Source organism: Cyprinus carpio, chromosome B3 (genome assembly GCF_018340385.1).
Source record: "Cyprinus carpio isolate SPL01 chromosome B3, ASM1834038v1, whole genome shotgun sequence".
Lineage (NCBI taxonomy): Eukaryota > Metazoa > Chordata > Actinopteri > Cypriniformes > Cyprinidae > Cyprinus > Cyprinus carpio.
This window is the reverse complement of record NC_056599.1, coordinates 22,198,534-22,225,061: the sequence shown is the minus strand read 5'-3', so window position 1 is coordinate 22,225,061 and position 26,528 is coordinate 22,198,534. Positions and strand designations below refer to the sequence as shown.

General features: G+C 38.0%; 1 pseudogene; it reads right to left on the bottom strand.

The window, feature by feature from the left end:
* Window positions 1-26,274, bottom strand: part of LOC109064434 — a 79,959-nt pseudogene extending 53,685 nt beyond the window's left edge.
* Window positions 26,275-26,528: the final 254 nt, after the last annotated feature.

The following is a 26,528-nucleotide window of genomic DNA, read 5'->3' as shown; positions in this document are numbered from 1 at the left end:
CAGACCTTCCAAGTACCGCAGTGAAGTGACAGTGATGCAGCAGAGTTTTGTTAAATATTGCTATAGCAATCATAATATAGCTATTATAGAAATTACTGTATATAAAATATAGAGAATGATTAATGATTACATTTTTAAATAAAAAGGCAAACAACCTGCATACATATATGAGCCAGTGCAACATTACTGAACCTTGAAGATATGAAACTCGTAAAGATTTCCCTTCAATACGGGAACATCAGATTACACTTAGATAAGATTGCCTGGCTGTGAACTGTACAAAAAGTGTAACTTGTACGTGCTCCACTGCATTAAACAAATATTTTTAAAAGCTTTATCACTCTAAAGTGCACTAGGTGTACCATTTTAAAATAAAATAAAAAAACAAATTAACTGCATTTAATAAAAAAATTAAATTAATAACTATACATTAAATTAATACATTAATTACTAGTTAATAATAATGAATTAATTAACAGACATAAAAAGTTAGAAAATGCTTTATTAAAATGCTATTTAAATGTAGCATGTTAAAAGAATTTAAATGAGTTCATGCAATATTTTCTTGTTGTATTCAATTAAGATTTAAGCATAAATAAATAATCAATTTGTTTGTCAATTTATTTATATTATTATTTGTTAATTAACACAACTGATATTTCATCATTTCTGTTCCTTTGATTCCTTCCAGGGATTTCTAAATTACCTAAAAGTATCAGGGTGTTGGCTTTATATACAGTGGGTGTGAAAAATTGTTGGCCCCCTTCCTGATTTAGTTTGATTTTTTTTTTTCTTTTTTTCATGTTTGTCACACTTTAATGTTTCAGATCATTAAACAAATTTAAATATTGGTAAAAGATAACACAAGTGAACACAACATGCAGTTTTTAAATGAAGGTTTTTATTATTAAGGGGGAAAAAAATCCAAAACTACATGGCCCTGTGTGAAAAGTGTTTTTGCCCCCTAAACCTAATAACTGGTTGGGCCACCCTTAGCAGCAACAACTGCAATCAAGCGTTTGCGATAACTTGCACCGAGTAGGTTACAGCGCTGTGGAGGAATTTTGGTCCACTCATCTATGCAGAATTGTTGTAATTCAGCCAGATTGGAGGGTTTTCGAGCATGAACCGCCTTTTTAAGGTCATGCCACAGCATCTCAATAGTATTCAGGTCAGGACTTTGACTAGGCCACTCCAAAGTCTTCATTTGTTTTTCTTCTAGACATTCAGAGGTGGACTTGTGGGTGTGTTTTGGATCATTGTCCTGCTGCAGAACCCAAGTTCGCTTTCAGCTTGAGGTCACGAACAGATGGCCGGACATTCTCCTTCAGGATTTTTTGTTAAACAGCAGAATTCATGGTTCCATTTATCACAGCAAGTCTTCCAGCTCCTGAAGGCAGCAACACAGCTCCAGTACCATCACACTACCACCACCCACATTTTAATGTTACTGGTATGATGTTCTTTTTCTGAAATGCAGTGTTACTTTCACGCCAGACGTAATGGGACACACACCTTCCAAAAAGTTAAAAATTTTGTCTCGTCAGTCCACAGAGTATTTTCCCCAAAAGTCTTGGGGGATCATCAAGATGTTTGTTCTGGCAAAACTGAGACAAGCCTTTATGTTCTTTTTGCTCTTATGGTGGAGTCATGAAAACTGACCTTAACTGAGACAAGTGAGGCCTGCAGTTCCTTTGGATGTTGTTGTGGGGTCTTTTGTGACCTCTTGGATGAGTCGTCGCTGTGCTCTTGGGGTAATGTTTGGTTCGACCAGCCACTCCTGGGAAGGTTCTCCACTGTTCCATGTTTTTGCCATTTGTGAATAATGGCTCTCACTGTGGTTTGCTGGGAGTCCCAAACTTTAGAAATGGCTTTATGACATTTTCCAGACTGACAGATCTCAATTACTTTCTTTCTCATTTGTTTCTGAATTTCTTTGGATCTCAGCATGATGTCTAGCTTTTGAGGATCTTTTGGTTTACTTCACTTTGTCAGGCAGGTCCTGTTTAAGACATTTCTTGATTGTGAACAGGTGTGGCAGTAATCAGGCCTGGGTGTGGGCTAGAGAAATTGAACTCAGGTGTGATAAAATCACAGTTTTTAACAGGGCGGCAAACACTTTTCTTCACCCACAGGGCCATGTAGTTTTGGATTTTGTTTTCCCTTAATAATAAAAACCTTCATTTAAAAACTGCATGTTGTTGTTCACTACTATTTACATTTTTTTGTGAATCTTTGACAACCTGCAGAAAAAATGAGAACTCAGGAGGGGGCCAATATTTTAAATTTGTGTTAATGATGTGAAACATTAAAGTGTGACAAACATGCAGTAAAAAATGAGAAATCAGGAAGGGGGGCCAACATACTTTTACACACCACTGTGTGTGTGTGTGTGTGTGTGTGTGTATATATATATATATATATATATATACACAGTATATATACACACACAATTTTAAAATTGATAAAATTTTATGTTTACTCAATAATTTCTAGGGGTGCCATTAGTTGTTGCCATCATGTATAAAAGATAAACATTTATTTCATAAACTGATCCCCTCCCCCACTTTGATTGTTTTACTTGCTGAACGATTAGATTTTTGTGATTTTTTTTATAAAATGAAAGATCAAAAGGATAAACAATACAGATTTATTTTCACAGCCTTCTTTGATAATATTCACTAAAGGTGCCAATAATTCTGACCACAACTGTACTTAAAATTTCAATGCACCATAAGTGCCTCCATATACGTATCTACTATCTGACAAGATTTAGTAGGAAATTTTGAATGGACATTCTCAAATAATAGCTGCTTTAGGAAAAAAAGCACTGCTTTTATGGTTCAAACAGAGCCTAAAGTGGGCAAATGATTATTAAAAACATTAATGCATAAACTTACTGCATGTTTTGCAGTGTCAGAAAATCACACCTAAAACTAATAATGATAAGGAACTAGAGTTATTATGTTCATGTTATCATCCTTAACCAGACACATGTTGCTGTTGAATAGCATTGAATCTTCAATGAATCTTCAAAACATCATGAACGTTGAGGGAGGAGAAGGAAGATGTTATTTTATGTGTGTATGTGCATTCATGCATGGTTTTGCAATCATCATCAGATGTTTTTGTAGATTGCATGAAGAACCTGATGGTGTGACATGACACGAGTACCAACATGGCAAGGTATGATGATAGAACACAGAAAGCATACATCAAAAAAAGAGAAAGCTTTTCATCTTGCCTCCAGCGGTATGTCCCAACTCAAGCACTGAGTAGGCGGTAAGGAGTATTTAATCTCCCCTGCAGTTTCCATCCACTGTGTAACCCAAAAGAAATGTGTCTAAGGCCAGAGTGAACGAAGAGAGTGAAAATATGCCATCTGAAAAACATTCAACCCAAACAAAATTGTAAACTCTCATTAAAGAACATCACACATTTCACACATTTGATGCGTGAATCGAAATGTTCTGCAGAAATCTGTGAACAAAAGTGGCGTGACACCCACAGACACTTTAAAAAACTGCATATTCTAATATCAGTGTGGTAAATGTTTTAAATGACACAGGCAGTGGGTTGGTGACTAATATTGGAACTTGAACGTTGACATTTGATGTACGATGAATGTCAAGTTCATTACTGCTCCGAGACTCCCACACTTACCTCCCACAGGTGGGCCACTATCGTAGCATCGGCTCAAGAATGTTCTGCATTTAGCCCATTCTTTCCATTCTTATACAGGTGCTGGTCATATAATTAGAATATCATCAAAAAGTTGATTTATTTCACTAATTCCATTCAAAAAGTGAAACTTGTATATTATATTCATTCATTACACACAGACTGATATATTTCAAATGTTTATTTCTTTTAATTTTGATGATTATAACTGACAACTAAGGAAAACCCCAAATTCAGTATCTCAGAAAATTAGAATATTACTTAAGACCAATACAAAGAAAGGATTTTTAGAAATCTTGGCCAACTGAAAAGTATGAATATGAAAAGTATGAGCATGTACAGCATTCAATACTTAGTTGGGGCTCCTTTTGCCTGAATTACTGCAGCAATGCAGCGTGGCATGGAGTCGATCAGTCTGTGGCACTGCTCAGGTGTTTTGAGATCCCCGGGTTGCTCTGATAGTGGCCTTCAGCTCTTCTGCATTCTTGGGTCTGGCATATCACATCTTCCTCTTCACAATACCCCATAGGTTTTCCTATGGGGTTAAGGTCAGGCGAGTTTGCTGGCCAATTAAGAACCGGGATACCATGGTCCCTTAAACCAGGTACTGGTAGCTTTGGCACTGTGTGCAGGTGCCCAAGTCCTGTTGGAAAATGAAATCTGCATCTCCATAAAAGTTGGTCAGCAGCAGCGGAAAGCATGAAGTGCTCTAAAACTTCCCTGGTATATGGCTGCGTTGACCTTGGACCTCAGAAAACACAGTGGACCAACACCAGCAGATGACATGGCACCCCAAAACCATCACTGACTGTGGAAACTTTACACTGGACCTCAAGCAACGTGGATTGTGTGCCTCTCATCTCTTTCCTCCAGACTCTGGGACCTGATTTTCCAAAGGAAATGCAAAATTTACTTTCTTTAGAGAACATAACTCTGGACAACTCAGCAGCAGTCCAGTCCTTTTTGTGAAAATTTTATTTTTGACGCTGTCTGTTTGTTCAAGAGTACGCTGTCTGTTGAACAACGGAATGTGACAGCTAAAACCCATGTCTTGCATACGTCTGTGCGTAGTAGTTCTTGAAGCACTGACTCCAGCTGCAGTCCACTCTTTGTGAATCTCCCCCACATTTTTGAATTGGTTTTGTTTCACAATCCTCTCCAGGGTGCGGTTATCCCTATTGCTTGTACACTTTTTTTCTACCACATTTTTTCCTTCCCTTCGCCTCTCTATTAATGTGCTTCGACACTCTGTGAACAGCCAGCCTCTTTTGCAATTACCTTTTGTGTCTTGCCCTCCTTGTGCAAGGTGTCAGTGGTCGTCTTTTGGACAACTGTCAAGTCAGCCGTCTTCCCCATGAGTGTGAAGCCTACAAAACTAGACTGAGAGACCATTTAAAGGCCTTTGCAGGTGTTTTGAGTTAATTAGCTGATTAGAGTGTGGCACCAGGTGTCTTCAATATTGAACCTTTTCACAATATTAAAATTTTCTGAGATACTGATTTTCCTTAGTTGTCAGTTATAATCATCAAAGTTAAAAGAAATAAATATTTGAAATATATCAGTCTGTGTGTAATGAATGAATATAATAAACAAGTTTCACTTTTTGAATGTAATTAGTGAAATAAATCAACTTTTTGATGATATTCTAATTATATGACCAGCACCTGTACACCATGACAGAAAATGACTTATCAAACCAACTGAGGGAAGGAGAACAGAAGTTAAGCAATGTCCTGGACACGCAAACACATCATGCTGCTCTCCCACCTATCATAGCATTTTCCGTTAAGGAGGGATTTGGCATAGCGGTCCAAGTTCATGGGGGATCTTCCCCCATCATGCCTTCTTCGTGATCACCCAGTGTGACAAAGAAGGCCACTTTTTCAATGCAGTCCAATGAGCGCTTGTTCACTCCAGAACTAAAGAACTGCTTCCTCATCTGAGCCCAGGGCTTCCTGACAGGACAGAGTCAAAGAAAATCAGTTAAAGACCCACACAAAACAAACATTTCATTAAAGCATTTTACTGAACCATCGCAGATAACATGCACTTATAACCGATAAGGAAAAACTTCCTTGTAGACATCTTAGTGATATCTTAATCTTGAGAATGTTGTATTTGGGTTTGAATCAGGAAGAACGTGCATTTTCCCATGCTACTTATCTATTGTTGATATACTGTAAAGGTCCTAAAATATGAATTTAAACATGTTTTAACTAATAGGATTTTTGCTGACTCTTAAACAGTTTACAGCCAGATGAAACAGCGCTGACAAACAGGAGAAACACTGTGTGCAATCTACAATCAGCATCATTTAACATGGATTTACTTTAGTAACACTAACTGCACCATGGTATTTTGGCAGAAATGTGGGATAATCATAAGAAATGTATTAAAGGAGTAAGGGAATATTATTACAGTATTTTTGTGATTAAGCAATAGCGTTTGTTTGTGCATTTATGTATTTAGCCTAAATGTATTTAGACTACTGTATTTCATAAAAATACCTAGGAACAGATACATTTTTACCATGGTATTGAGATACTATAACTGTGGTTATTATTATCTAAATGTATGCTACTATTGACGACCAGTGGTTCATTTTAATGAAACTCAAACAGTATGTAAACAAGGTAATAAAGATTTGAAGTTTATTGTGATAATTATCTATATCAACTGATATGAAACATTTTTTATCATGATACTTTTTTTGGCCATATTGTTCCAGCTCTATACCACCATATTATCAAGCTTATTCGATTTTCATATAAAAAATATTATCAAGAAATCAATTTAGTTCACTGTTCTACCAGTTGAGCTCCAGGAGCAAAAGTTTTTTTTTTTTTTTTTTTTTTTTTTTTATAAAGATAAACTAAATTTAAAAAAAGCTAATTTAAAATAGCTGTTTTTAATCTCTGTATTTATTTATGTATTTACATCTTAATCATGAAATCTGAAACCTTCTTGTCAAGGTTACGTTCAATTAGGCGTAACATCTTGTATGACCACTGACAATATTGAAAATTTGATTTGAAAAGCACTTAATTAGTGTGAGTGTCAGTTTGTGAACAAATGCCATCACAACTGTAGAATGACTCACATTTTATCTATCGGCAAGGAATTAGAAATTTATTAAGTCATTATTACATGCTTAAACAGCTCCAATGAATAGTCCCTTTCAAACTGAATACAGATATATTAGGCCTTTTCAAATAAAATGAAAGACAGATATGTAAGGGATGGGATCCTAATAGTCAAATTTTAGAAAACAGACAAGCACTGCTTTATGTTTGCATTATTTAGCTCTAGGCTAAGGTTCATAGAGGTGTGAATGGCTGTTCTCCATTAAACTCTGAGAGCATGAGTACTGTACATTACAGACTAGCATCAGAGTGTGAGAGAAAATACAGAGAGTATAAAATTGCTTTTCATTTCAAGTATTGTTCTAGCATTCAAGCAAAGGTCACTTCATCTGTAATGTAGTGCACAACATCCTCGCATTTCCTGTCTTAGCGGGATGCACAGTTGCTTGCCTAGGCTTTTATCATCTCATTACTTTCCAGCATGCATAGACTTTTAAAGACAAAAAAGCAGTAGCATTAAAACGGAACTAAGTGGGTGCTTATATCTTGCTGTCAAAGTAGCTGCTCTCCTCGGGTTCAAGCCACTGATGTTCTGCATCCCCACACCCTCCCGATCTACACTCTTTGAAGCTCTGTGAAGCAGTGCTTTGTGTTCTCATCACAAAACCTCCTTTCAGCACTTTCTCTGGATGATGGTTTGAGCTTTCATGACCAGCTGAATTACACATTATATTCAAAAGACACCTGAAGACCCAAACACTTGATCTTCAGTAATTCAAGTAAACATGAAATGGCAAACATTCTACTTGGATAATATTCAATGAGAAAAAAGACAGGACATTTTATCTTTTAGAATTTACTTTGGGGGGTGTTGGTGGATGCTCCAATCAAGAATGGAGACAGACCCGAAATGCAAGTTTGCTAATGAAATATACAGTAATACAGTAGCAGTTCAGCTGTTTGTTACATTTTTGAGTAGCCCAAGCAGTGTCTGTGATTTCAGCAGGAATCATTACATTTTTATCACATTTGGAAGAGGTTATTACATTTTTAAGATTACAAAGGTCCTATTCGGATGGTAATTGGTGTTCAAAAACATCAGTGTTTGTCCTGGAGAACATTCAGTCTGAATTATTTTAGACAAACTCCAGGGTTGTGTAGAAATAACATGTCCCATCTGAATCACTGTTCAGAATTGTCAACGAGGGATTGATGGAAGCTTTTTTCTCTAAGTTATACTACAGAAACATGTGAACTAGTGCAACATTGAGATAAACAAATAAAAAACTATATCACACAAAGCTGTAAGGTGACTTCAGAATAATTTGAATGTAAGGCATAAGTTGGACTATGATTTGGATACATTCAGGTGTTTTATGGAGCCACTATCCTGGTCACTTTGTGGATTAGGTTTTTGGAAAAGAACAGTGTGAATATTTTGTCATACTGGTTTTAAATGATAAAAGTAATCAAGATAATAATTACATAATTTGTAAGTACAGTCGCTATGAAAGGTTTTATAAAAGGATGTACCACATTTTGCTTTGCCTCAGGGGTGCAAATTCACTCCTCATTTTCATTAACTCCGAGCCTACAAGGGGTGTGTTTCCCAAAAGCATCGTTAGCCAACTATGGACGCAAGTTCCGTCGTTACCAACATGGTCAACAATTCGGTGTTTTCCCCCGAAACCATAGTTCAAACGACGGCAGTTTAAGTTTGATGTTTGACAATCATAGACAAGTAAATTTTTAAAAAATTTTTTTTATTTATTTTTTTTTTTTTTTTGCTGCTAATTAAACTCTTTGCGGCTGTTATGTTTTGAGACCAAAACTAACTCAGACATAAATATATGTCCTTTACATTGCACAATTGCTTAATTTCTAGGGGGGACAAAAATTCCATTTCGCCTTTACTGTATTTAAACAATTTTAACTACGGGGCATTTTAATATAAAACAATACTAAAATGAAAACCATCCCTGTTATTGCACAAAGCTCATTTTTTTGGAATTTACCATTTTATCTGTTTTATAATAATATTTTTACAACTTTAATGTATGCAATAATAATAAATCCATTAAATGACAACACCATTTGATCTAAAGTTACCAACCAACTGTAAAATATTCAGAATATTATTCCCTATAATGCACAAGGCTTGATTTTTCAGATTATGCCCTTATTGTTTTTACATACAGTACTGAAACCATATTTTTCATATGTTTTATATACTGTACCCACTTTAATTAAACTCTGACACTATTTGGGATAAAGGTATCAAAACAACTGTACAATATTCAGAATATTATTCCCTAAAATGCACAAGTCTTAGTTTTTCAGATTATGCCCTTTTTTTTTCAGATTATTTTTCAGATCATTAATCTGATGTTTTTTATATAGAGTACTTAACTTTTAATATTTTTAAACAGTCCTGGAACCCATTTCAATACATTAATCTGGAACACCATACATACAGGTCCTTCTCAAAAAATTAGCATATTGTGAAAAATCTTCCTTCATTATCTTTTCCATAATGTAATGATAAAAATTAAACTTTCATATATTTTAGATTCATTGCACACCAACTGGAAATATTTCAGGTCTTTTATTGTTTTAATACTGATGGATTTGGCATACAGCTCATGAAAACCCAAAATTCCTATCTCAAAAACTTAGCATATTTCATCCGACCCATAAAAGAAAAGTGTTTTTAATACAAAAAAAGTCAACCTTCAAATAATTATGTTCAGTTATGCACTCAATACTTGGTCGGGAATCCTTTTGCAGAAATGACTGCTTCAATGCGGCGTGGCATGGAGGCAATCAGCCTGTGGCCCTGCTGAGGTGTTATGGAGGCCCAGGATGCTTCGATAGCGGCCTTAAGCTCATCCAGAGTGTTGGGTCTTGCGTCTCTCAACTTTCTCTTCACAATATCCCACAGATTCTCTATGGGGTTCAGGGTCAGGAGAGTTGGCAGGCCAATAGCGTGACGCACAGTAATACCATGGTCAGTAAACCATTTACCAGTGGTTTGGCACTGTGAGCAGGTGCCAGGTCGTGCTGAAAAACGAAAATCTTCATTTCCATAAAGCTTTTCAGCAGATGGAAGCATGAAGTGCTCCAAAATCTCCTGATAGCTAGCTGCATTGACCCTGCCCTTGATTAAAACACAGTGGACCAACACCAGCAGCTGACATGGCATATACCCCCCAGACCTTCACTGACTGTGGGTACTTGACACTGGACTTCAGGCATTTTGGCATTTCCTTCTCCCCAGTCTTCCTCCAGAACTCTGGCACCTTGATTTCCGAATGACATGCAAAATTTGCTTTCATTCCGAAAAAAAGTACTTTTGGACCACTGAGCAACAGTCCAGTGCTGCTTCTCTGTCGTGCCCAGGTCAGGCGCTTCTGCCGCTGTTTCTGGGTTAAAAAGCACACGCCTGTGCACGGTGGCTCTGGATGTTTTCTACTCCAGACTCAGTCCACTGCTTCCGCGGTCCCCCAAGGTCTGGAATCGGTCCTTCTCCACAATCTTCCTCAGGGTCCGGTCACCTCTTCTCGTTGTGCAGCATTTTTTGCCACACTTTTTCCTTCCCCACAGACTTCCCACTGAGGTGCCCTTGATACAGCACTCTGGGAACAGCCTATTCGTTCATAAATTTCTTTCTGTGTCTTACCCTCTCACTTGAGGGTGTCAATGATGGCCCTCTGGACAGCAGTCAGGTCGTGCAGTCTTACCCCATGATTGCGGTTTTGAGTAATGAACCAGGCTGGGTGTTTTTAAAAGCCTCAGGAATCTTTTGCAGTTGTTTAGAGTTAATTAGTTGATTCAGATGATTAGGTTAATAGCTCGTTTAGAGACCCTTTTCATGATATGCTAATTTTTTGAGATAGGAATTTTGGGGTTTTCATGCTTACCTGTATGCCAAAATCATCAGTATTAAAACAATAAAAGACCTGAAATATTTCAGTTGGTGTGCAATGAATCTAAAATATATGAAAGTTTAATTTTTATCATTACATTATGGAAAATAATGAACTTTTTTCACAATATGCTAATTTTTTGAGAAGGACCTGTATATGCATATAAATATGCATGTAAGTATGCATATATGTATGTATATGTATGTATACACACACACACACACACACACATTATATTCATGTATGTATGGTGTTCCAGGTTAAAGTATTGAAATGGGTTCCAGGACTGTCTAAAAAAAATTAAAAGTTAAGTACTCTATATAAAAAAAACATCAGATTAATGAGCTGAAAGATATACAGTTGTGTGTGATTATATTTATCTTAAATGGTGTTCATATTTCTTGGATATAAATGGGTTCAGTACTGTCAAAAAAACCAAGCCTTGTGCATTATAGGAAATAATATTAGGAATATTTTACAGTTGGTTTGATACCTTTATCTCAAACGGTGTCAGAATTTAATTTAAGTGGGTACAGTATATAAAACATGAAAAATATGGATTCAGTACTGTATATAAAAACAATAAAGGCATAATCTTGAAAACCAGGCCTTGTGTATTATAGGCAATAATATTTATAGATTTTTACAGCTGGTTAGTTGGTTTATAGATTAAAGTTGTCAGCACAAACAGAGTTGGCCGAAAGGGGATCATTTTTGGTGTTCCTCTTAATATGGGTATGGAAGAGTTTATAGGTAACTTAAAGGGAGGGAAGATAGTAAATGTGCAAAGGATAAAATCAGCTGCATATGGAAACAGAAGAGACACTGAAACAGTAGTAACAGAATTTCAAGAAATTCCAAAAAGAGTAATGATGGGTTTGATGAGCTACATTGTAAGAGAGTATATACCAGGACCAGTGAGATGTTTTAATTGCCAAAGGTTTGGTCATATTGCTACAAGATGTAGGGAACAGTGTAGATATACTTGTTTTGGAGGAAACCATGAATATGGCAAGTATGAGGAAAGCATACAACCAAAGTTTACTTGATTCAATTGTGCAAACTCGTTGCCTTAATTCAATTAAGTAATCTTAACTTTATTGTATTAAGTGTCATTTAAATCTCCACTAATATATTAAAAGTATTCCTTACAAAAGAGATGATGCCACCCCTCAGAGGACCTCAGATAATGCTAACCCAGAGACAACATACAGAACTACCACATTTTGCTATAAGTTCGATTGCATAATTGCTGTTAAGTGTTAATCGTCTGTTTATGTCTTTTAATGATTTTTCCGAACATTTCCGCCATATGCACATAAACTGACAGTCATCACTGATAAGCTACTACTAAATATTGTAGAAACTTAATTTTCTGTAAAGCTCCTTTGCAAAGATTTGTTTAATTAAAAGTGCTATACAAAAAACTTGAATTAAATGTTTTGAATTACTTATTTTGAGTTCAATTTACTTAGGCCATTTAAGTTTTCTTAACTTAATTGAATCTGTGATCTGAGGAACATTACTACTCAGAATTACTGACTCCCAGAGTGCATTGCGGCATGAATAAATTATACAATTGCTTTGTTTTACAGTTGTTGTTTTTATTTTCCAATTTTATTTGCTGCCTTGTGTCAGTAGTAGCACAACAAAAAGAGCAATTAAAATGGTTAGACAATTAATAAAACTAAATGAAACTGAATTGTTACCATTGTTGTGATTTGTGTGCTGAATGTTAAAGTCTGTGTGAGACTTCAGCGTATTGCCACAAATATGAAAGGATTATGTCAACCTAATAAAAACCTTCTCAAGATTTTCATGAAAAACAATGAAATTGCAAAAGTTCATCAATATTCACAAAATAATACACTAATGATTTAATTCAATTATAGATCTTGGAAAATTTGTAAAAATCAGTTATGTTTACTCGCTTTTCTTAAGTAGATTCAGTGTTTACTTTTTACAGTGTGGAGAGGCACACAGTGCAGCATTCAGAGGATTTGAAGTATTAAAAATGGAAATGGAGATTCAGAAAAGGAGGGTGGAAAAGAAGCTAACATATGCAGAGGCAGCAAAACAGGTAAAAGGACAAACTAAAGAGCAAAGAGGTCAGTCAGGGGCTTCAGTTGAACGAAACAATTAAGTTCTGGAAGAATTTATGATGATTGAAAAGAAAAAAAAAATAGAAAATTTATTGCAGCAGTTTATAAATTAGTACAGCTGCGATTGAATCAAAAAACAGAGACTTGGTTGGTTGTTATAGCAGCAATATCATCTTTGATTGACAGGCTTGACCTGGGAAGTTTCAGAGTTGAACTTCAGATAAGATTAAGTCAAGAAACGTGGATAATACATATAGATGATTTCAATAATTCAGTGGAATGCAAGATCTCTGATAGCAAACGGTCAGGAGTTTCAAGCATTTTATTGAAGATTTTAAGTATAAAAACCGGATACAATATGTGTTTCAAGAAACTTGGATGAAATATTAAAATTTTGTTCTACAAGGGGTAAAGTAAAGTACAGCATGATAGGGAAGAAGGGATTGGTAGACAACATTTAAAAACAAGAAAGAATCATTGGTTAGAATACTGGGAAAGCAGGGATCAAGAATATATTGCTGTGGGGTTATGGGGTAGAGGGCATGGGAGACAGTTATTGACATCCCTGAAAAGTATGTGCAGTAATACTAGAAGCAGCATCAGAATCAGCTCCAAAAAGTAGAGGAAAATGACAAAGAAAAGCGGTTTCCTTGGTGGACAGGACAAGTGTAGTAAAGCTGTAATAGATAGAAATAAGGCTTTTAAACTTCTTAGAGAAACACAATTATAATCATCTAGTTTTATTCAAAAAAGCTCAGAGGAGGAGAACTATAATGCGAGCTAAAAGAGAAGTTGCGTGGTTTCTGCAGTGGAATTGGAAGAAGAACTCCAGTAGGTGATGTGTGGAATATGATCAAGAATGGAAGGAAATAAGAAAGAGTGGGAATATATCTGGTTAGAGTCAGAAAGAGAAATAGCCGTAACGGATAAGGCGCAAAGCGGAAATGCTAGTAAAACATTTGCACAAATACTGGGTCAGGGATCTGGTGAGGAAGGAAAGAGGTGGAGAGATATAACAAAAGAGAGGAAAAACAGAAGCATTGATAAAGAGTGGGAGATTTTTAATAGAGCACGGGGGGTTTTTAATAAAGATGGGGCTGTGGGAATTTTTTTTAGAATAATAGAGTAGGGGTCGCGTCGGCAACCTTTTCGGCATGACGTGACATTTTTATATTTTTCTGGTTAACCACTGTGCCAACACCACAAGGGGGGTAAAAATCGCTTGTTGTGAATTCTTCATATTATATATCTTTTAATACTATTTCTATAAGTGTTAATAATACTTTTATTTTATATCTGGTGAGAGCTTGTTTTATGTAAATATGCACTACGCAACCGGTAGTGTGATTCGTGTTTGGCGCAAGTGACGCGTCATTGTTTACGCATGCAGAGCTGACACAAATGTGACGCGGTTTCCACCTGTGCAGCATCGCTAAGTGCAGGACAAAGTTACTGACGAAGTAAGTTTATTCCATGACGTTTTTTGTAATACTGGATGTTTATACTGCTGAATCTGTTTCTACATTAAGCCTGTAATGTTGTTGGTGGTTCGCGATCCTTATGATCATTAATTCATCACGTGAAACGCACGTGGAAGTGCTGCAAGCATCGCTGCGTATCTTGCTAATGTTTTTTAATATCTTGTTTAAATAAGTTTCGGATTCCATACAATACATTCTACGTTTGTTATACTTTAATATCGTAAAGAGAATGTTATGTAATGTATCTTAGGTTGTTTATATGCTCCTTTACATCCTGTTTACATCCAGTAATTATTAGTTCACTGACTACATGTTGAGAGAGAGTTGTGTATATTGTTTAATTTGAAATGCGCTGTTTTATTTGAACAGTATGCTAATATTTAATTATTTACTTCTGTTTATTGTTCATTGCAGAAACTACCTTCAGTGCATACCTTCAATGCATACCTTCAATGCATAGTAGTGTGTATGAAACCCTGCACCTAAATAAATGGTGGAAAGACATTAGATGACTCCGACTCCCTGATCAGAGTACTGAAGTGGTTAACACCATCAAAGAACCGGCATTTGTGGTGCAGTCCCCAACATCGCTGTTTTTTATTAACTAAACTCAGCTTCTTTGTTTGTAGAGAGAGACAGATGCAGATAATTTACACATCTCTCTCTCTCTCTCTCTCTCTCGCTCTCTCAAAATGGCCATATTTGAGAAAAAACAAATTTGAGTAGTTTGCATCACTGGATATAGCTGTCGGTCATGTAACATTTCTATCATAAAATGTATTGTTAAACCCCACATACTTCGATTTGTTTAGCCATCTCAGTCATTTTGGCATTGACGAGCGCAGTTAGACTGCTGAGGCTTTGCACGCGCATCCATAGACTAGCGCAAGTTAATTCTCACACTTTAATAGTATTTATAGCTCCTAACAGGCTGTGTGACTATGAGAAGTTATTACCTCATACAGTCTGCATTTTCCCTATTGCTTGCTGTTGGCACACGTGCCGTAGGTTGCCAACCCCTGTAATAGATTATGGGAGGAAGGAAGACTTCCGAAAGTTTGGAAAAAGCAATAATAATACCTATAAGAAAGCCAGGAAAAGATCCTTCAAAACCCTCTAATTACAGACCAATAGCTCTTACTTCGAATGTCTGTAAAATAATAGAACGGATGATAACGGAAAGGTTAATAGAGGTGGAAGAATATACATTTGGATAAAAGTTTTTTGGTGAACAGAAGCATCCAGGTAAGTATAGGGAATGAAGTGTCAAATACATTCCAGACAGAAAATGGGGAGTGTGATAAGTCCACTATTGTTTTTCAATAATGATAAATGGTGTATTTAATCAAGTAGAACTAGATATAGGTAGGTCTCTGTTTGCAGATGACAGGGTTCTCTGAAAAAGGGGAAGGAATATTTTATATATTAATAGGAGGATACAAGAGGCAATTGGTAAATTAGAAGAATGGGCATATGAATGGGGATTTAAATTCTCAGTGGAGAAAAGTAAAACAGTAATTTTCTCTAAGAACAGGGTTAGTCCAGAAGCGAGTTTGAAGATGTATAAGAAATCGTTAGAAAGGGTGAAGGTATTTTAGCTTTTAGGTATTTATTTTGATGCAAAACTTGAACTGAAGTTGGGCTGAACATATAAATAAAATAGTTAAGAAATGTCAGAAGGTGTTGAACATCATGAGATGTGTAAGTGGAGTGGAATGGGGAGCAAGTTTTTCTTCATTAAAAACAATCTATGTAGGACTGCTCCGGTCTGTGTTTGATTATGGTTGTGTGGAATATGGTTCTGCCTCAAAAAACCTGTTAGAAGAACTTTGTAAAATTCAAGCTCAAGCGATGAGACAGTGTTATGGAGCAGTAAAGACTACATCCATTCCAGCTTTCCAAGTCTTACTAGAGGAGAGATGCCACTAGAAATCAGAAGGAAACAATTAATGGTCAATTACTGGGCTAACCTCCAGTGGCATAAAGATGAACATCTACAAAAATGGTCTTACAGAACTGATGGGAACAAAATGAAAGATGTAGAACAAGTTTTGGGTGGAGTGGTAAAATATATGCAGAAGAAATACATGTAAATAACATCAAGATGAGCCCAGCAGTTGTTATTCAGGAATATGAACCATGGGTTTATGTAACGCCTCAAGTAGATTTGCATTTGTTGGAGGTAAAAAAAAAAAAAAAATAAAACAGAAAGAGAAGCTGACTTGTCTTCTGCATTTTCAATATGTACCAGAGTCCAATACCCCTAGCATATACAAGTGTATACAGATGGCTCAAAAGATCCAAATAACTGGGGCTACTGTGGGGAATTTGTGGCCTAATGGTTAGAGAGTCTGCCTCATAACCCAAAGGTTGCGGGTTCGAGTCTCGTACCGGCAGGGATTGTTGGTGGGGGGAGTGAACGTACAGCGTCTCTCTCTCCCACCTTCAGTACCACGACTGAGGTGCCCTTGAGCAAGGCACTGAACCCCCAACTGCTCCCCAGGCGCCGCATTTCTACGACTTTCAGTACCACGACTGAGGTGCCCTTGAGCAAGGCACTGAACCCTCAACTGGTGCCGATGCAAAAAACTTTGGATGGATCAAATGCAGAGCACTAATTCTGAGTATGGGTCACCATACTTGGCCACATGTCTGTTATGTTTAGTGTGCTTTTATTGAACTTCAAATTATTTGGCAGTTTATACTGTACAAATGATAGGAATGCTCTTGGCATTGCAGTGGGTTGAGGAACATAAACCTGAGAATGTTTTAATTTGTTCTGACTCAGTTTCAGTCTTAAAGAGTTTGAAATCTTTTAAATCATGTCACCAAGATATTCTTTTTAATATTTTTACAAATGCATTCAAGAATTGTTCAAAATGATACATCAATCAGTTTTATATGGGTCCCAGCACACATAGGAATAAGGGGAAATGAAGAATTGGATAAATTAGCAAAGCAAGCTTTACAGAGAGAAACGATAGAGGTACAAGTTCCATTAAGTAAATCAGAGATTAAGGTTTTAATATGGGGTAAAGTGATTAAAGAATGGCAAGTTAAGTGGAACAATTGGGAAAAGGGCAGATTCCTTTACAGTTTAATAAACAAAGTAAGTCATAATATAAAGTGTACTGTATAGGTAAGTCAAGGAAAGAAAAGATTATCTTTTTTAGGATATTATTGCTTGTTGATTCAGGTTTATATAGTTTTTTTAGAATTTTTGGGAAATGCAAGGATTGAAATTAACTCCTCAAAATATTATTATCACTGAGCCCATAGTAGCAGCCAGAATTGTTTTTCCAATTGTTTATTTTCTTTATTATTAAAAAAAAAAAATGTGTAGGCCTATTTTTTGTTGTGAATGTCCCAACTGAGGTACAGAATTGTAAAATTTTCAGATAAATGTTTTGTTATATATTTTGGTTGCATTTGTGAGTTAATAAAAATGTAGATGGTTGTTTAAAATAGATATAAAATATCAAAATATTGATATATCGATCGATATACTCTTGTATCGAATCGAATCGTAATCGTATCGTAAATTTTTTTGAGGTATCGGAAAATATCATATCGCTCGGTAAGAGAATCAATATCGAATCGTATCGTGACGAACCATCCGATTTACACCCCTAGAAGTCATGTTGGAGCACGTGGGTCCGCCCAGGGAGGGGGGAGAACACATCGGAGAATTGATTGACTGATGTGTTTGTTGTAATTTTTTTTGGGCGGCAGATGGGTGTTGATTTACATAAACAAGGGTTGGTTGGTTGGTGTAGATGGCAGATGGGTGGTAGCTAGTACCCATCGCTTGAGGAGGTTGACATGGTATAGTTGGTCTTCTTTTCTTTTTCCGCTCTGTCACCATATACGGGCCCATGATAAAATATTTTTTCTTGTAGGCCTATTTTATATTATGCACTTTATGTAACATGTATTCATGATAAACTTCATTTGAATGCTGACGAACGGATACAGCCCGGTAGCCAAGGCCTATGGTTAATATAATAATTTAATAATGAAATAATTTCTATAATAAATAATATAATAATTTCTTAATTCAAAATAAAACATTAATGAATCCAACTCTGACAATCCCGGATTGCTATGGTCATGCAGGTTTGTTTACACATGAAACTCGTTTAGTAATTCACTAAATTACTGAAAGTGTTGTTACCTGTAGCAGAAGAACCGCTTCTCAATATTATAACCTCGTCGTTATTTTTAGGTTACGTCCCAAAACCATTCAAGCTGGCGGTTATTAAGCCTCTTATTAAGAAACCACAACTAGATCCTTGTGAACTGGCAAAAATTACAGACCCATTTCAAATCTTCCATTTATGTCTACAATTTTAGAAAAAGTTGTTTCTGCTCAATTGTGCTCCTTCCTGCAAAACAATTATCTCTGTTAAGGATTTATTTTTGGTTTTTGGAGACACATTAGAAAGTTGTGTCTGCTCAATTGAGCTCTAAAAATGACTGCTTCGTGACAGCGGAGAGGCGCCACAAGCGGCGTGAGAGGAAGCAGAAGAGGGGGTAAGCGCGGAGGTATCCGGCTAGGCTACGGCAACCCAACAACGCCAACCATCCCATCCGTCGTAGGCTAAGTCGCTCTTTGGACATAACTGGACTCATCCGATGATACGTTCAAAGAGGGTCTGTAAGAGATCTGGTGTGTTTGTATTTCACGGAAAGACTGGCCAAGACACGTTCGGACCCTGCGCCACAGCGCGACCAGTACGTGACTATGAGCAGACATGAGATCGCCGTCGCGGGGAGAAAACCCGCACTGTGCCGGCGGGCTTTGTGTTACCATCAATGAAGCGTGGTGCTTTGCTGTTGTGATCTGCAAACATGCCTCACCATGGTGGAGGTTATGATTAATTAAGTGGCCGTTCCTCGCGAGGGAATATACTGCCATACTGATCGGTTCGTTTACACTTCCCCGAACAACAGGGGGCCAAAACAAGCAACGGAAAGATGCACTAATGAAAGGTACCAGCACATCAGTGAGCAGAGACAGCAACCCCGATGCTTTTCTCATAGCGGGGATCAAACCCTGCTGCTTGAGGGTTTCTTTAAAACACCAACACATTAACTTTGCCAACAAGAGGTAACACATTTAGGACTTTGTTACACCACACAGATGAGGAGCTTACACAAAGCCCTCCGATCCCCCACTCGGTGCCTCAGACCACATCCTGTCATGCGTCATGCCGCATACAGAACGCTCGTGTTAAGTCGCCAAACCAGTTCAAAAAAAAAATTCAAGTGCGCCAGAGGAATATGTTGAGTGCTCACAAGGATCTGCTTTGTACAGCAACTGGTAATCTGTTTAAGAGGCTGTCATATTTAACTCCACCGACATCCAGGAGTCCTCGGCGACTGTCACTGCCTACACACCAGTTCATGAGGAATGTTGTGTCAGTCACCAAAAAACCATTACTGTACGCCAAAGAAGCCGTGGAGACAGGGAAGTTACAGACTTCTTGAGAAGCGGAACGCTGCTATGGCGCTCGGAGAGAGGGGGCTGAGAACAGCAGGGCCAACATCCGCGCATCAGAGGAGGCTAAGATGAGTATCAGGACGGGTAGCCCTCAATTCAGCGACAGCAGAGACATCGGAGACTGTGGCAGGGGATACAAGACCATTCGGGACTACAAGCCCCACAGGACCTGTGTACTAGCGACATTCTTCGGCGAACGAGCTGCACACATTTCTCTAGCTCGCTTTGAGGCACCAAAGAAGATCCATGAACAGAAGATCCACCTCTCCCAGTTGACAGGTATGATGATGCGATCCAGACAGGTGAGGAGATCTTTCCAGCAGAAATCAAGCACGCAAAGTCGGGTCCTGACACATTCCGGGCCGTTGGGTATGAGAGACTGTCCGAGATGGCACTGATGTCTTCACAGACATTTTCAACATCCACTAGTCAAGCTGTTGGTCCCATGCTTAAAGCACCACATCTTCCAGTCCGAAGGATAGCATATCAACATGTTCAATGACTACGAGCCGTTGCACTACCCCATTCTCATGAGTGTTCGAACGGATAGTCATGCACACATCAAGTCTTGTCACCCCTCCTGGTCACACTTCAGTTTGCAGATCGGTCAAGCGGTCGACGATGTGCCATTCAAACTACCCTACATCAGCACTCCACAGTGTGGCGGGAAAAAGAAGCATCCGTCAGGAATTGCTTGTTCCTAGACTTCAGTTTCAGACAATTCAACACAATTCAGCCCCTCAACAGCTATTCCAAAACGGGTCGAGCTGGGGCTCATACACTTCGCTGTGCACGGCTGTGGACTTGACTGGCGCCCTCAGGCAGTAGGTGTCCGGCAGCATAACACAGCAGTACCACACACTAACACTGGGCGCCCCCCAAGGATGTGTGCTGAGCCACTCTCTCACTCTGCGACCCCGATGCACACGTCACACAACTCAACCTCTTTATAAGTTTGCGGAGGGACTACGAACTGTTTGGGTGCTCATTAGCAAACAGAGATGAGGACAAACTACAGGAGCGACGGTGAGCGACTGAGGGGTGGTGCAGTGACAACAATCGCCTCTTTTGAGACGGGCGAGAAGCACGAAGGAAGATTGTTGTGGACTTCAGGAGACGCGCACACTCAGCATGTTCCTCGGCCATCATACGGTGGACGGTGGAGAGTAGAGGGGAGCAGCTACCAAGTCGTCTGGGGGGGCACATCACAGAGGACCCTCTCTGGACCGACATAACCGCATAGCAATGCAAGAAATACAGCAGCGTCTCTGACTTCCCCGCAAAACTGAGGAAGCAGAGCCCCACCCATCTTGTACACCTGCTACAGAGGCACATCTGAGGCATTGACGAGCGCATACTGTGTGTTATGGCGCCGCAACGCGGCCGCAGGAGACTCTGAACGATAGCGAGAGAGTGAGGAAGATCATTGGTGTCTCTTCCCTCTCAAGACATTATGAACGTCTCACTCGAAAAGCTCAGCATGCGGTGTCCTATCACTGCACCGTCTTCACCCCCGTATGCTGCATCAGGAGGAGACTGCGGAGTCTCCAGGCCAGGACAGAAGAAGTACGCGGCAACAGCTGCACCAATCAGGGCTGTCAGAGCATAGTTCGAGCCTCGTCGAATTACCCCCCGCCCTCTCGCCTCCGCCCAAGCTGAAACTATGCAGTGAAAACCCCATCCACCTCCGTCACCACACCAAGGTACCTTCCACACCCCCTCCATATAACTACGAATTCATTGCACCAGTTACTTTGTGCAGCAGTGTCTGTCACTCCTAGATTACAATGGATCTGACATCTTTGACCTCCTCCAGTCTAGTTCATAAAATAACTGCTCGAGCCCCTTGTCTACTTTGTCACTTTAATCAGATGATAAGCATTTTTTAAGCACAAAATCTGCTTAGCTGCCACTTTGTTGTTTCACTGGTTTGCACTCATCTGCAGGGCCTTGCCGCTGCTTTTATTAACTTATTTTTATTTTAGGTTTTTCTATTATGTCTTTTGTACATTACCATTTATGTATAGTTTATTTATATTTACGTGATATAGAATTTTTAGGTCTACTGTTAGGGTTATCTGTATGCACTCGGGCGGTCGAGAGAACGCAAGTTCGACTTTCTCTGTGTATGGTATGCACATGTGGAGAATGACAATAAAGCAGACTTGACGGGATTGCTGACTTCTGCATCAGACAGGTATATCTCATCTAGTTGACCTGATCTTATGTGCTGCGTTCGAAACATAGATCCCCGACATACTCCATAGATCGATACCAAATATACAGGATCAAGTGCAGGCTTAAGATGGTTTAGAACTTAACTGTCGATCGCTACCACCTGGTTATGGCTAAATGGGGAGTCTCATTCATTTATAACAGTAGACAGGAGGCCACAGGATCTTCTCCAAAGGCTCTGCTATTTTCCTATATGTTGCACTTTGTAAATTATCTAGAAAATACGGATATGTTTCCCATGTTATGCTGATGTACTTAACTATAATTCAACAAGACCAGAGGTAAACTTCTCAATATCTAAGCTAACAGAGTGTGTTTTAAAAACTACACGATTAGGAGGACAATAATTTTCTCCTATTAATTCAGTATAAGACGAGATATTACTTAGGGCCAAAAACATTACACAGACTCAGACGCAGTAAAACCGTATTTGTGCCTGATGGTAATGTACTTCTCTACAGTCAAAAATCTGGGTGGGATATTTAGACAGAACTTGTTATTTTGAAAATCCTATTCCTGTTACAACAACACATTCTTCCATCGAGAAACATGCCAAGCTACGGAAAAAACGTTACCTGGCGTCTATGCAGAAAAGGATTTCATGCATTCGATGCTTAGATGGACTACTGTAGCAATTCTAGGTGGGGTCCCTGCTCGCAAAAACAAGTACAGGTAGTCCAAAATGGCAGCAGCTTAGATGTCCTTTACCAGGCTCAAGAAATCGATCGTATTACCCACTTCTTACAGTCTTGTGCACTGGTAACGATATAAGTCGGTATCAGTTACCAAAATATCTACTTACTTATAAGGCCCTGTACTGGTTGTCCGGTGTACCTAGAAATAGTGTTCGACCCGCTACAATACTTCCGCTCCCTAAGGTCCCACAAAACGCTGGACTTGTGGTAGTCACATAGGATAGCAAAGTCCATCAAGGAGGATAATCTTTTTACGCATTGGGCTCCCTAACCTCTGGAAATTAGCCTACCTGCTTTGTTTGGCGGTTCGACACACTTTCGTGTTTAAATCTAGATTAAAAACCACTGGCCAAGCATTCAAATCCTGATTTGTCCCTCAAATATATTTTTACGTTTTTGTCTTAGTGGTTTATGAATGATGGCCTATATGGTCAAAAGAATTTTAGCCCAAGCGAACAGCAGTTGCGTACGAAGCTCCCGTTCTACAATTCTTTAAGTATACTGCACCTTGCTAACCTTAACAAGATGCCTTCTGACTAACATATATACGTTACACAGTGTTAATTTTTTTAATGCTTTTTCCCAACAGTTATATATGAAAAAAGTATTATAGAATTGTAAATTTGGTACTTTGCTATTAGGATTAGAAAATATATTTTAAAGGAAATCATGGGGCTACAATACTTCGATGTGGCTCATATACCATGGCAGATATCAGCCATTCAGCACAACTATGTCTTTTCATTTTATATGACTATATGTCGAATCTCTGAAAATCTAATAATCCGTTAAGTATACTCACTAAAATTCTGCGCAATTTTTTTGTTTGAATGAAAAAAGTATATAGCGCTTTCATCTAGTGAAAATGCTTTAAATGTCTCAATGATCATCTCAAGCCAGTTGTATTCAAACATTTGGAAAATTAATAATGGTTAGACTGCATTGTGCAATGGAGCTGCTGAAACTGATTGTGCCTTGTACTGCATAACAACAGTTGTGCTGTCACTATAGGCATGCACGATTGATTTCAAAACAACTTTTTTTTTGCAGCTATATCATATCATGATATATTCATTGTGTGTGCTGTGTGTAAAAGTAGCACTAAGTCTTTAGTTTGAAAAAATATGATTCCCCGAGTGTTCACAAGTTTACTCAGGGATGTACTGAGTTGCACTGTTGGTTACAGTATTTACTGACTACTTTCTTCCTTTTTTATTAATATTTGTTTAAAATGACTTTAATATTTGTGGAAAAAACATACAATACGAATAACAGAATTAAAGCTATATAAATAAAATCTCTATTTCACAGAATTAATATTTTATCAAGTTATTTTTTCATATGTATTTCATTTTTCAAATTATATCAATACGAGTCCATTATTATGTGGAAATAAACAGAAATTTAATTTCAACAATTGTTATGCGTCTGTTTTTTCCATCTTTAAATTCAGTTGTGTGATTTCATATATCGGCCATCGGCAAGGATAGACTGGGTGTAAAAAAAATGGCCCCTGGATTTTCCCCAAATAGGCCACCCACAGCTCTAAAACAGCCGCTCCATCTCGCAAGGAATTACCGCAATCAATGTATCGCTTATTATGGCAAATAAACATCACAAAAACGACCCTGCTGAAAAAACAATCTAGAAACCATCACAGAAATTCTAATGGGTTTCAATACAATACGTACGTTACAAACCCATCAACTTTTAATACACATTAAAACACATTAAATAATGGGTTTCCTATAGTGTGTTTTGGACATTTTTTCCATTAGGATTACGTGGTTTTAACAAAAAGCCATCAGGATAATTGGTGACCAATTTATCTCAGTAGAGACCACAGGTGGTCTATTAAAACAAATACAATGAAGGGTCCATTGTAACCAGTAAAACCATTACAAATTCATTGATGGGTTATATTTTTTTTGTTTTTTTTCAACAAGGGATTGAAATAAATGTATTATATGTCTGTATACACTAAAATACTTGAATAATACATCAAAAGAGCAGAACACAAAAATATGACAATAATAAACATAAAACTTGAATCTAGAAACCCGAAACAACAGAATTCTTCCATTTGAGTATTCATAAAGTGTCTCTGTGTGTGTTTCATGTTACTCGGAGCAATCACCATATAGGCTCTTTCATTTACCTCTAGTTTTCTAATTCAATCGCTCTCTCAAATGTAAACAACACAGCCGTCAAACCCGTTGTAGAATCGCTGCTGTCTCGCCGTTATGAATGAAGGATATAATGCACGTGTGACAATGCAGAGTAATAAATAGCAGTGAACGTTCTGACTAGGGTTGTCCTGGGATTTTATATGGTGCTCATAAACTACATGCTCTGTGAGATTAAGTGGTCAAAGGTAATCTGATAGGAACTGTTGGGGTTCCACCTTTTTTTTTTTTTTTGTTTTTTTTTTTTTTGTCTTCCTTAAGCTTCGATCTCACTGTTTTATCCTTTTTGATTTGTTTGTTACCCTTTTCGGCCAACAATGTAGCTTTTAACTCTGCCACTATTTCTTGGATGATAAACCAGGTCAGGCAGAGCCTCTCACTACAGAGAGTCCAGTATGGTCAGTGCGCCTTTTGGTAAAGAGATCTCTCTAAAGATATCGGAACTTCTATCAAATATCCATGGTCATTCACCCCACCATTTTAAACTATCAAAAAAAAAAAAGAGAAGAAAGAAAATTAAACACCTTCATGGAGTATAACCCATTTGAGCAGTGATTAAATATAACGCAGTTCTTTCACAAATCCGCGCAAAAATGTGCACATTCAGTGTCTTTGAAAGTTTCGAAAGCTTTCTGTTTCAGTATGAAAAATATATGATAATCATATGCCACCATGTGTTAAAGATCCACAGATGCTCAAATGCTCTTTCAGTTTTTGTTGTCTAATACGGCAATCATGAAGAATCCGAATGGATATGAAAAAATCATATAATATATTCTGTGGTTACCAGTACTTCTGACATAAAATTCCCATAACACGCCTCTGCTGGAGAGCAAACAACAGACATAGTATTTTCTAAGAATCTGATCTGTTTGCTGCTGTCAGTGCCCCTAGTTTTTGTCCTTCTCCTTGGAGAAGGAGGTGAGAGGGTCCTCTAAGAGTCTTTGAATCCTGGTACAAGGATCTCTCTGGTGGATAGCAGGCGTCCTGCTTCGGTAAACCCATAACCTGATAATAACGGCCCCTGTGGTACCCAGCGACAAACTCCCTGTCCCTGCCAATACGACTGCAGCACATCTGAGAGAATCAAGAGACTATGTCAAGGCATAACGATCACTATTTTTGTGTATATTGGTGTGGGTTGTGTGTGTGTGTGCAAACCGGTCTCCTCTCCCGGCATGCGTGTGATGTTAAACATATCGTTTCACACTGAGGTGCACCACAGCGGTACGACTTGTGGTTAGGAATACCACTCTAGTGAACAGAGTGACAGGATCTCAAAGACTATTCTCAGTTTAACAGTACAGCTGGCATGACAGTGGTTGCTGTGTTTACAACTGATTTATAATTCATATTTTTGTATACTTTAGGTAGTTGTACATTGTAACATAAGTGTCAAGTGTTCATTAGTCCTGGATGTCACATACAAAATCATGACAAAACATAATGTAACTTAAAAACAAGGTTTTGTCACGTACAGGATTGAGTTCCTCTCTATAACTTTGCGGCAATACAGAAACACGGCTGTGATAGTATTCTCAGCTCGAGCTGCCTGGATGTAGCTGTATGGGTGACACGATTACATGACAATCCTGTGGCTAAGTAATATGATGTATAAGCAATTTTGAAGGATTGA